We start from the raw sequence: 9800 nt of genomic DNA, 5'->3' as shown, positions 1-9800 counted from the left end.
CCAAAAGGACGATATGTTTATAAACTAAGCCGTAGTGTGCGGCTCCGGATTAATTTTAACAAACTGCCGTTCTTTAAAGCCCACCCAATGCATGGTGCACGAGCGTTTTTTTTTCTTTTTTTGCATTTCGGTCCCATCGAAATGCGTCCTCTGCGGCAGGAATTCAACGGGCGACCACGCGCTCAACAACGCAACGCCGTAGCAATAGACCGATCCCAGCGGCCAGTTTCACGACGCCACCGCTGCCGCGGTGCATGCTGGTACTTGTAGTCATCTGGCCGCTCCAGCCGCCCGGAGTGCATGTGCGTCCTGTTTCCAAACGATTTTTGGACATTTTTATGGTTCGTGTAAAGCCATCGTGCGATGGGAGGATTGGCCTGCTGCGTTTCTGGATGCTACAACAACGACACAAGGGACAAAGGCTTCGGATTCTATGTGTTTTCTAAAGAGCGAAAGCTTCGAGAGACGTGGATCCAACGGATTAATAGGTGGTACTGGTAATACACAACGCGAGATGAAACACGGGGACGAATGGCGGCCGCATTTCGATGCGGGCAAAATGCGAAAACACCCGTGTACTTAGATTTCCCAGGATTTATAGATTATTTGTCGATTATCGATTAGCTATGGATTAGCTATTGATGAGATATTGCAAGGTATTGGCCACGTATTTGGGCTAGGCTAAGAACTACGAAGCCATCCCCAGCATTTTGCGAAATTTATTGAAAATTGATCGATTATCAATTAGCTATTGATTTGCTATCGCAAGGTATTGGCCACGTATTTGGGCTAGGCTAAGCACTACCAAGTAATCCCCAGCATTTCTCGAAATTTATTGATTATTGATCGATTAGCTATTGATTGGCTATCAATTGGCTATCGCAAGGTATTGGTCACGTATTTGGGCTAGGCTAAGAACTATCAAGTCATGCACAGCATTTTCAGAATTTATTGAGTATTGATCGATTATAGATTAGCTATTGATTGGCTATCGCGAGGTATTGGCCACGTATTTGGGCTAGGCAAGGTGGTGGCGTGGAGCAGAGGTAGAATACCCGGCTTCAAATCTGAAGGTCGTAAGTTCGAATCCTACTCCAGTCCACCACATTTTCAGGCATGGAGTGGTGCCTGACACCGGCAAGAAAAAATATATATATATCGCCGAGAGCTAGTGGGGCTATACTAGTTCAGGTGCAACCACACTAGGAAGGCCCACTAAACTTCATCAAAGTCGCTCCCTCACCAGAACAGGAATTGGCCTCCCTGGTGCAGTATTCGGCCACTACCTCCCTCATGACTCCGACAATTAACCCATGGCCCTCAGTTCCCAGTAGCTGCGGAGCACCTGGCCTAGGCGGCGGTCAGACCTGCTACGTGGCAGAGGGTGCTAAGAGTCTCTGGGTCAAGACAGGCCGCCAATGGAAACTGAACCTGGCAACGTTCAACGAGCGCACCCTCTCGAGTGAGGCTAGCTTAGCAGGACTATTTGAAGAATTAGGCATTTCCTGGGATATTATTGGCCTTAGTGAGGTTAGAAGAACTGGTGAGGCTTACACAGTGCTGACTAACGGCCACGTGCTCTGCTACAGAGGTCTTCCAGATAAGAAAGAATCCGGGGTAGGATTTCTAGTGCATAACAACATAGCGGGCAACATTGATGAATTCTACAGCATTAATGAGAGGGTAGCAGTCGTCGCAATAAAGCTGAATAGGAGGTACAAAATGAAGGTAGTACAAGCCTATGCCCCAACCTCTAGTCACGATGATGAAGAAATAGAACAGTTTTATGAAGATGTTGAACTAGCAATGAGAAAGGTGCAAACTTAGTATACTTTAGTCATGGGCGATTTCAATGCAAAAATGGGGACAAACAGTTTGGTGAGCAAGCAATTGGCAACTACGGCATCGATTCTAGGATTGCAAGAGGAGAGATGTTAGTAGAATTCGCGGAAAGGAATAGGCTCCGAATAATGAATACCTTCTTCAGGAAGCGCAGCAACAGGAAGTGGACCTGGAAAAGCCCTAATGGAGAAACAAGGAATGAAATAGATTTCATACTCTCTGCCGATCCAAGCATAGTGCAGGATGTAGAAGTGTTAGGTAAGGTTAAGTGCAGTGACCATAGGTTAGTGAGGTCTAGGATTTCTCTCAATTTGAAGAGAGAGAGAGTGAAACTAGTCAAGAGGAAACAGGCCAACCTAGAGGCAGTAAGGGTAAAAGCAGACCAATTCAGGCTGGTGCTTGCAAATAAATATGCAGCTTCAGAAAAGGAAGATAAAGACAACATAGAGGTAATGAATGAAACCGTGACTAGGTTGATCTCAGAAGCAGCAATTGAAGTGGGAGGTAGGGCACCAAGGCAACCAGTAGGTAAGCTCTCCCAAGAAACAAAGGACCTAATAAAGAAACGACAGAAGATGAAAATGTCCAACTCAAGAGATCAGATAGAATTCGCTGAACTGTCAAAACTAATCAACAAGAAAAAAGTAAGGGATATTCGAAATTATAACGTGGGAAAGATTGAGGAAGCCGTAAAATATGGACGCAGCATTAAATCAGTAAGAAGAAAGCTTGGCATAGGACAAAGCAAGATGTATGCACTGAAAGATAAGCATGGTAATATCATCAGCAATTTCGATGACATAGTAAAAGCAGCGGAAGAATTCTATACTGACCTGTACAGTGCCCAAAACAGCCAAGCTACTTTCATTCAAAATAGTGATGAACCGGACACAGAGGCTCCTTCTATAACTAGCGCTGAAGTTAGAAGGGCCTTGAAAGACATGACCAGGGGAAAAGCTGCTGGAGAAGATGGAATAACAGTAGATTTAATAAAAGATGGAGGAGATATCATGCTTGAAAAGCTTGCGGCCCTTTATACGCAATGCCTCACAAGTTCATGTGTACCAGAGAGCTGGAAGAACGCCAACATTATACTAATCCATAAGAAGAGAGACGTGAAAGAACTGAAGACCCATTAGCTTGCTTTCAGTATTGTATAAAATATTCACCAAGATAATTTCCAATAGAATCAGGGCAACACTTGACTTCAGCCAACCAAGAGAACAGGCTGGCTTCAGGAAGGAATATTCTACGATGGATCATATCCATGTCATAAATCAGGTAATCGAGAAATCTGCGGAGTACAATCAACCTCTCTACATGGCTTTCATAGATTATGAAAAGGCATTTGATTCAGTAGAGATACCAGCAGTCATAGAGGCATTGCGTAATCAAGGAGTACAGGAGGCATACGTGAATATCTTAGCAAACATCTACAAGGATTCCACAGCTACCTTGGTTCTCCACAAGAAAAGTAGAAAGTTACCTATCAAGAAAGGGGTCAGGCAAGGAGACGCAATCTCTCCAATGCTATTCACTGCATGCTTAGAAGTATTCAAGCTCTTAGACTGGGAAGGTTTAGGAGTGAGGATCAATGGCGAATATCTCAGCAACCTTCGGTTTGCAGATGACATTGTCCTATTCAGCAACAATGGAGACGAATTACAACAAATGATTGAGGACCTAAATCGAGAAAGTGTAAGAATTGGGTTGAAGATGAATATGCAGAAGACAAAGATAATGTTCAATAGCCTGGCGAGGGAACAAGAATTCAGCATCGCCAGTCAGCCTGTAGAATCTGTAAAGGAGTACGTTTATCTAGGTCAATTACTCACAGGGGACCCTGATCACGAGAAAGAAATTTACAGAAGAATAAAATTGGGTTGGAGTGCATACGGAAGGCATTACCAAATCCTGACTGGGAGCTTACCACTGTCGTTGAAAAGAAAAGTGTACAATCATTGCATTCTACCGGTGCTAACATATGGGGCAGAAACTTGGAGGTTAACAAAGAAGCTCGAGAACAAGGACCGCACAAAGAGCGATGGAACGAAAAATATTAGGACTAACGTCAAGAGACAGGAAGAGAGCGGTGTGGATCAGAGAACAAATGGGGATAGCCGATATTCTAGTTGACATTAAGCGGAAGAAATGGAGCTGGGCAGGCCATGTAATGCGTAGGATGATAACCGGTGGACCATTAGGGTTACAGAATGGATACCAAGAGAAGGGAAGCGCAGTCGAGGTCGGCAGAAAACCAGATGGGATGATGAAGTTAGGAAATTTGCAGGCGCAAGTTGGAATACGCTAGCGCAAGACAGGGGTAACTGGAGATCGCAGGGAGAGGCCTTCGTCCTGCAGTGGACATAAAATATAGGCTGATGATGATGATGATGATGAAGCACTACCAAGTCATGCCCAGCATTTCCCGGAATTTATTGATCATTGATCGATTAGCTATTGATTGGCTATCGATTGGCTATCGCAAGGTATTGGCCACGTATTTGGGCTAGGCTAAGCACTACCAAGTCATCCCCAGCATTTCCCGAAATTTATTGATTATTGATCGATTATCGATTAGCTATTGATTGGCTATCGATTGGCTATCGCAAGGTATTGGTCACGTATTTGGGCTCGGCTAAGAACTACCAAGTCATGCACAGCATTTTCAGAATTTATTGATCGATTATCGATTAGCTATTGATTGGCTATCGCAAGGTATTGGCCACGTATTTGGGCTAGGCTAAGCACTACCAAGTCATGCCCAGCATTTTCCGGAATTTATTGATTATTGATCGATTATCGATTAGCTATTGATTGGCTATCGATTGGCTATCGCAAGGTATTGGTCACGTATTTGGGCTCGGCTAAGAACTACCAAGTCATGCACAGCATTTTCAGAATTTATTGATCAATTATCGATTAGCTATTGATTGGCTATCGCAAGGTATTGGCCACGTATTTGGGCTAGGCTAAGCACTACCAAGTCATGCCCAGCATTTTCCGGAATTTATTGATCATTGATCGATTAGCTATTTATTGGCTATCGATTGGCTATCGCAAGGTATTGGCCACGTATTTGGGCTAGGCTAAGCACTACCAAGTCATCCCCAGCATTGCCCGAAATTTATTGATTATTGATCGATTATTGATTAGCTATTGATTGGCTATCGATAGCCTATCGCAATGTATTGATCACGTATTTGGGCTAGGCTAAGAACTACCAAGTCATGCCTAGCATTTTCCGGAATTTATTGATTACTGATCAATTAGCTATTGATGTGCTATCGATTGGCTATCACAAGGTATTGGCTACTTATTTGGGCTAGGCTAAGCACTGCCAAGTCATCCCCCAAGTTTTCCGGAATTTATTGATTATTGATCGATTCTCGATTAGCTATTGATTGGCTATCGATGACTTGGCGATGATTGGCTATCGGTATTTTTATGTTAAAAACGCCACCTAGCTTACCTAAGAACTTCTAGATGTCACTGTTACCGAAGTCTGCAAGTCGTGCGCGAAACCCATGTAGGTAAGCATCATTAGGCCACGAAAGTTTCGGCGCCGCATTTCAAACCGGTTTCCAACAGGTATACAAATCCTATTATGTCTGTCGCTAAGCAAACATAACGTTGCAATCACCGAGATGCACGTGTGCAAAAATAGTAAAGCAAAACGACCGTGTACATCAGCATGTACTACATACAAAGCTCGAACAAATACGATGCTCGACGTGTAATCAGCGGGTAACAACAGAAATGAAAGAGCAGCAGGCACTCTTCAACGTTCGCCTCACATGATGCAATGAACAGCCAATGTAACTTGTTAACTTACATGAAGAATTTTTCTTGGTGGTGGAGTCGCAGAGATGTCCGGGAAGCTCGTACGCAGTACTCAACGAGCGGGTAATGCGGTGGTGGGGTTGACCAGTTGACTACAACCAACATGGTGGCATTGCTACTTCCGGAAAACCGGCGCATGCGCAGATCGGTTGGTGATTTCGGTCTATTGGGCCAATGCCTCCTTTACTAGATGCCTGCGCGTGGTCCGGTAAACCCGGTTCCGTGCCCTCTCCCTTTCTCTTCTCCCCGAAAAGGCAACGAGCGCCGCTTGTGGCGCACGTCTGCAACTTAGAACACGTGCTGCGGCCTCCGAGATTACCGTAGCATCTGTTACTGTCTCGGAGTCGGCAGGCGCTATAGAAGGGCCGCCGGAAGTCGTCGATCGCCGCTGCCGCAGCCGCCGGAAGTTGAAAAGGCAACGAGCGCCGCCTCACGGAATTTATGCTGAACTAAGGGAACCGCCGCCCCAATGGAAAAGCGAGCAACGCGACGGGCATCTAGTAAAGGAGGCATTGATTGGGCTACCGTTGCGGGTATTGGAATAATGGCACCGTATTTAAGTTAAGACCCGTACTTTTTTTTTCTAGCATTGTCGAAAAATAGGAAATAAATATACGCTATGTTCTATTTACAATATTATCGCTTAGAAATTCACAAATGTAATCACAATTCTGCAAACAGCTACTAATAGAGAGTCTAAAACCAAAGAAACTGACCGGCACTGCCGACTCGGAAGATCCCACTTGCTGACGAGTAAGGCCCGGGTAATTGAGCGTCACTAAACCGAGCAAGGCCTTCCAACCGTGAGTCAATTCACTCAAAGAGTAACTTTCAAGCTACGACACCGGTGGTTTTGAAGAACGCACAATCAAAGTCAATGGAGCCTCCAACAAGTCTATCCAAATCTCCACGGTACGGTGGCTAGATGGGTAGGTGTGCCGTCCGCCGGGCACGAAGACTAGTTCAGCGCTTCTCCGCATCATGACGACAAAATTGGCGCTGCGGTCGGGGGTTTGGCGCAGGCGGCGCGCGTCGTCTGCTGCTGCGGCCAGGTTACATTGAACCTGCGGCATATTTACCATCGTATTTAAACTGAAAACCACATTCACAGTGCCATCATAGACAGTTACGAATTTCTGGGGTTCTGGCGGAGCTCTCGTAGGGAGCGGACGCATCTCACATGCAGTCCGCACCTTTTCGATCTTTTTCCGCAACCGGCTCACGCAGCTTCACCAAATTTACTAAGGACTTTCCTTGTGTGTTCCGACACCCATACGGACCATTTGGAGGAACCGGCACCAAGATTCTTCGGCGATTTTCGCCGTTTTCGGTAGGCGCCACGCCACCTCACAGCTACGCCGAACCCAGGCCTAGCGCGACGACGGAGACGCCGTTGCTCGCCCGCTCGACGCAGCCAGTGTCTCCGAGCAAGCAGTGATGAGTTACACCGTCGAAGGCGAAGAAATATACCCCGCGGAGCTACGTGATGGTACGTGGCAGCACCCGAAATGTCCGGCCGACCCGCTAGACCTCCAAAAGCGCTTCGGTCGCAAGAAAACCGACCCCACCGAGCTGACCGAGGAACTAGGCCTCGCCGGTGCTTCGGCTGCCTCCAAGAATAAGTCGCGTCCGCCGCAGCTACCGCGACGGAAGCCCATGCCTCGACTGCCCGAGGAGGACTATAAAATTGTGTTGCGACCCAAGTGTGCCGTGAATCTGACCAACATTGGACTTATCGCACTCTTGGAGGCGATCTACGTGACATCCAAAATCAACCAGGCGCAAGCCGAGCAAGCCGACCAGGTGAGAGTGCACCCGATCAAAAACACCATCACCATTAGTACACCCGATAGAACGCGGGCGGACGCTTACCGGACTCTTGAATCTTTACGCTGTGAAGAGCATAACATCGACATACCAGTATCGGCGTACGTACCGGCTCCGGACGACTCCATACGGGGACTGGTCTACAGAGCCTATACTAACGAAACGGACCAAGCCATTCACGATGAAATAGCAAACAAGAACCCGCAATTACCTATTGTGAATGCAAGAAGACTCGGTAATTCAAAACACTTTGTGATCACCTTCGCCGGCCGAGACTTACCGTCCTTGATACGTTATCGGTGTTTCACTCTAAACGTGTACCCCTTCAGGGAGAGGCCGGAAGCTTGCTTCAATTGTCGGAAATTAGGACATCGCTCCGACGTATGTCCACAACCCCGACCAGAAATCCCCAGATGCCGAAGGTGCGGGGAAGAGCACTCACCTCCACCGGAAGGAGAGAAACCGACGTGCATCCCACTCTGCGTCGTTTGTCATGGGACACACCCAACGGGTAGTCGAAACTGCAAAAGACGCTTCATACAACCAAAACAGAACAAGAAAACGACGTCACAAAGCGACACCCAGACCACCGGAGAGACCAGGCGTTCCCACTCAAGAGGGCGAACCCAAGGCGTCTTTCGAGACCGCTCCGAGTCATTCCCTCCTCTGCACAGCAGAGAGATTGACCAGTCCACCTCCGGAGGAAACACATCCCAGCAAGACGAACCTGCCAAGCACGTAGCCTGGGGAAGCGGTAAACCTAACCTCCGCGACAAAACAACACCGCAAGTGACCACCTCATTGGAGACACCGCCCGAGCAGCAGTCACGCAACGGACGGACAACGACGCAGACAAGGGAAGAACGTTCCGGCTACAAGATCAGCCAAGCTGCCCGAGAAGAGGGCACCCCCACAAGGCCCCAGCAAAGCAAGCCACAACAGCAACAGGACCAACAGGTGAGGGAGCTGGCAGAGCAGATAAAATTTCTAAAACAACAATTGGCTGCCGCTAATGATAAAATTCGACAACTCGAAAACAAACCAACCCCAATTAGTACCTCGCAGAATCTCTGTGCGAACAGACCAGTGGTTTGCGCTCCGAGTGAGGCAGAAAATATGGAAACTGACGTAACTAAAGGCGAAAAGCGGAAAGCAGCTGGCCCAACAGAATCAACAGGTGATAAGAAAGGTAAATCGGAAGGGATGGATGCGCGTGTAGCTCAACTAGAAACCGCATTTGAGCACATTCTAAATAACATGAGCAATTTAACCGAGCAAATTAAGCAACAAACGGAAAACATTGTTATCCTGAGCAAGACAGTGCAGGCACTTGCTACCCATACAGGCCTTGACATGGCACGTAAGCCGCCCGCAAATCCCTTGCATCTGTCGGGAGACAATGACTCATCTGAAGCTTCGATGTCAAAGTCAGATGCTCGACACCCGGCAGGGGGACCAATCAGATCGCACAGCGTCGGCGCGGCGCGGCTAGATCCTCACAGGCGTTCGTGATGGCTGGAGCACCTATAATTTTATGGCAATGGAACTGCAGAGGGTTCAAACAAAAACGTCGAGCCCTAGAATTAACAATTCAAGATTCGCAAGAAAAACCCGACTTTTTGGCACTCCAAGAAATTGGCATTGCAGCCAAATTAACAGGCTATGCAACCTACACGGAAGTTCTTCGATGCGGCCGCTCTCCGACCACAGCGCTCATGGTGCATAGAAATCTGACAGCAATTCAAATAGACTTGGAATGTGACGAGGTAGCGTACACATTCATTGAAATTCTACCTAATAAAAGAGCAGATCAATCTCTTTTCGTTCTAAATTTGTATAGTCCCCCAAAAGACAAAAGTCCATCCGCATCCAAATTGATGATCAACGCCTATAAGCACGCCCATAAAGCACCACTCGTAGTGCTGGGCGATTTTAACGCCCGGCACTCAGCCTGGGGCTACCCAAAGGGGGAAAATAAAGGCAAGAAGATTTGGGAAACAGCACAAGGCTATGGTTTCACCCTTCTAAACGACCCGGAGCGCCCCACACGCATTGGCAATAGTGTGAGTCGAAACACGTCCCCCGACCTAGCCTTCGTCAAAAACATTGCAAAAACCGCATGGGAGAATACTGAAATGAACGTGGGAAGTGATCACTACATTCTAACTATCACGGCCTTTCTAAAGGGCTACAGGAAACGTAAACTTACTATCCTGCATACCAGGTGGGACGCTTTCCGTCAAGTTCGCGATAAACGAACTCCCGCACCCATCTCTAACCTCGAAGAG

At 47.2% G+C, this 9800-nt stretch overlaps 1 long non-coding RNA gene across 2 annotated transcripts; it reads left to right on the top strand.

The window, feature by feature from the left end:
• Positions 1-209: 209 nt before the first annotated feature.
• Positions 210-5850, top strand: LOC125942140 (uncharacterized). 2 transcript variants are annotated; one of them, XR_007464842.1, is made up of 3 exons: positions 210-656; positions 4561-4684; positions 4790-5850. It is a non-coding gene; the product is annotated as an uncharacterized LOC125942140 (long non-coding RNA). The 2 variants fall into 2 exon arrangements; XR_007464843.1 differs by lacking the exon at positions 210-656 and adding an exon at positions 900-998.
• The last annotated feature ends 3950 nt before the right edge of the window (positions 5851-9800 follow it).

Source organism: Dermacentor silvarum, chromosome 1 (genome assembly GCF_013339745.2).
Source record: "Dermacentor silvarum isolate Dsil-2018 chromosome 1, BIME_Dsil_1.4, whole genome shotgun sequence".
In the NCBI taxonomy this organism is placed as follows: Eukaryota; Metazoa; Arthropoda; class Arachnida; order Ixodida; family Ixodidae; genus Dermacentor; species Dermacentor silvarum.
The sequence above is the reverse complement of the archived record's forward strand: the minus strand, read 5'-3'. Positions and strand labels throughout refer to the sequence as shown.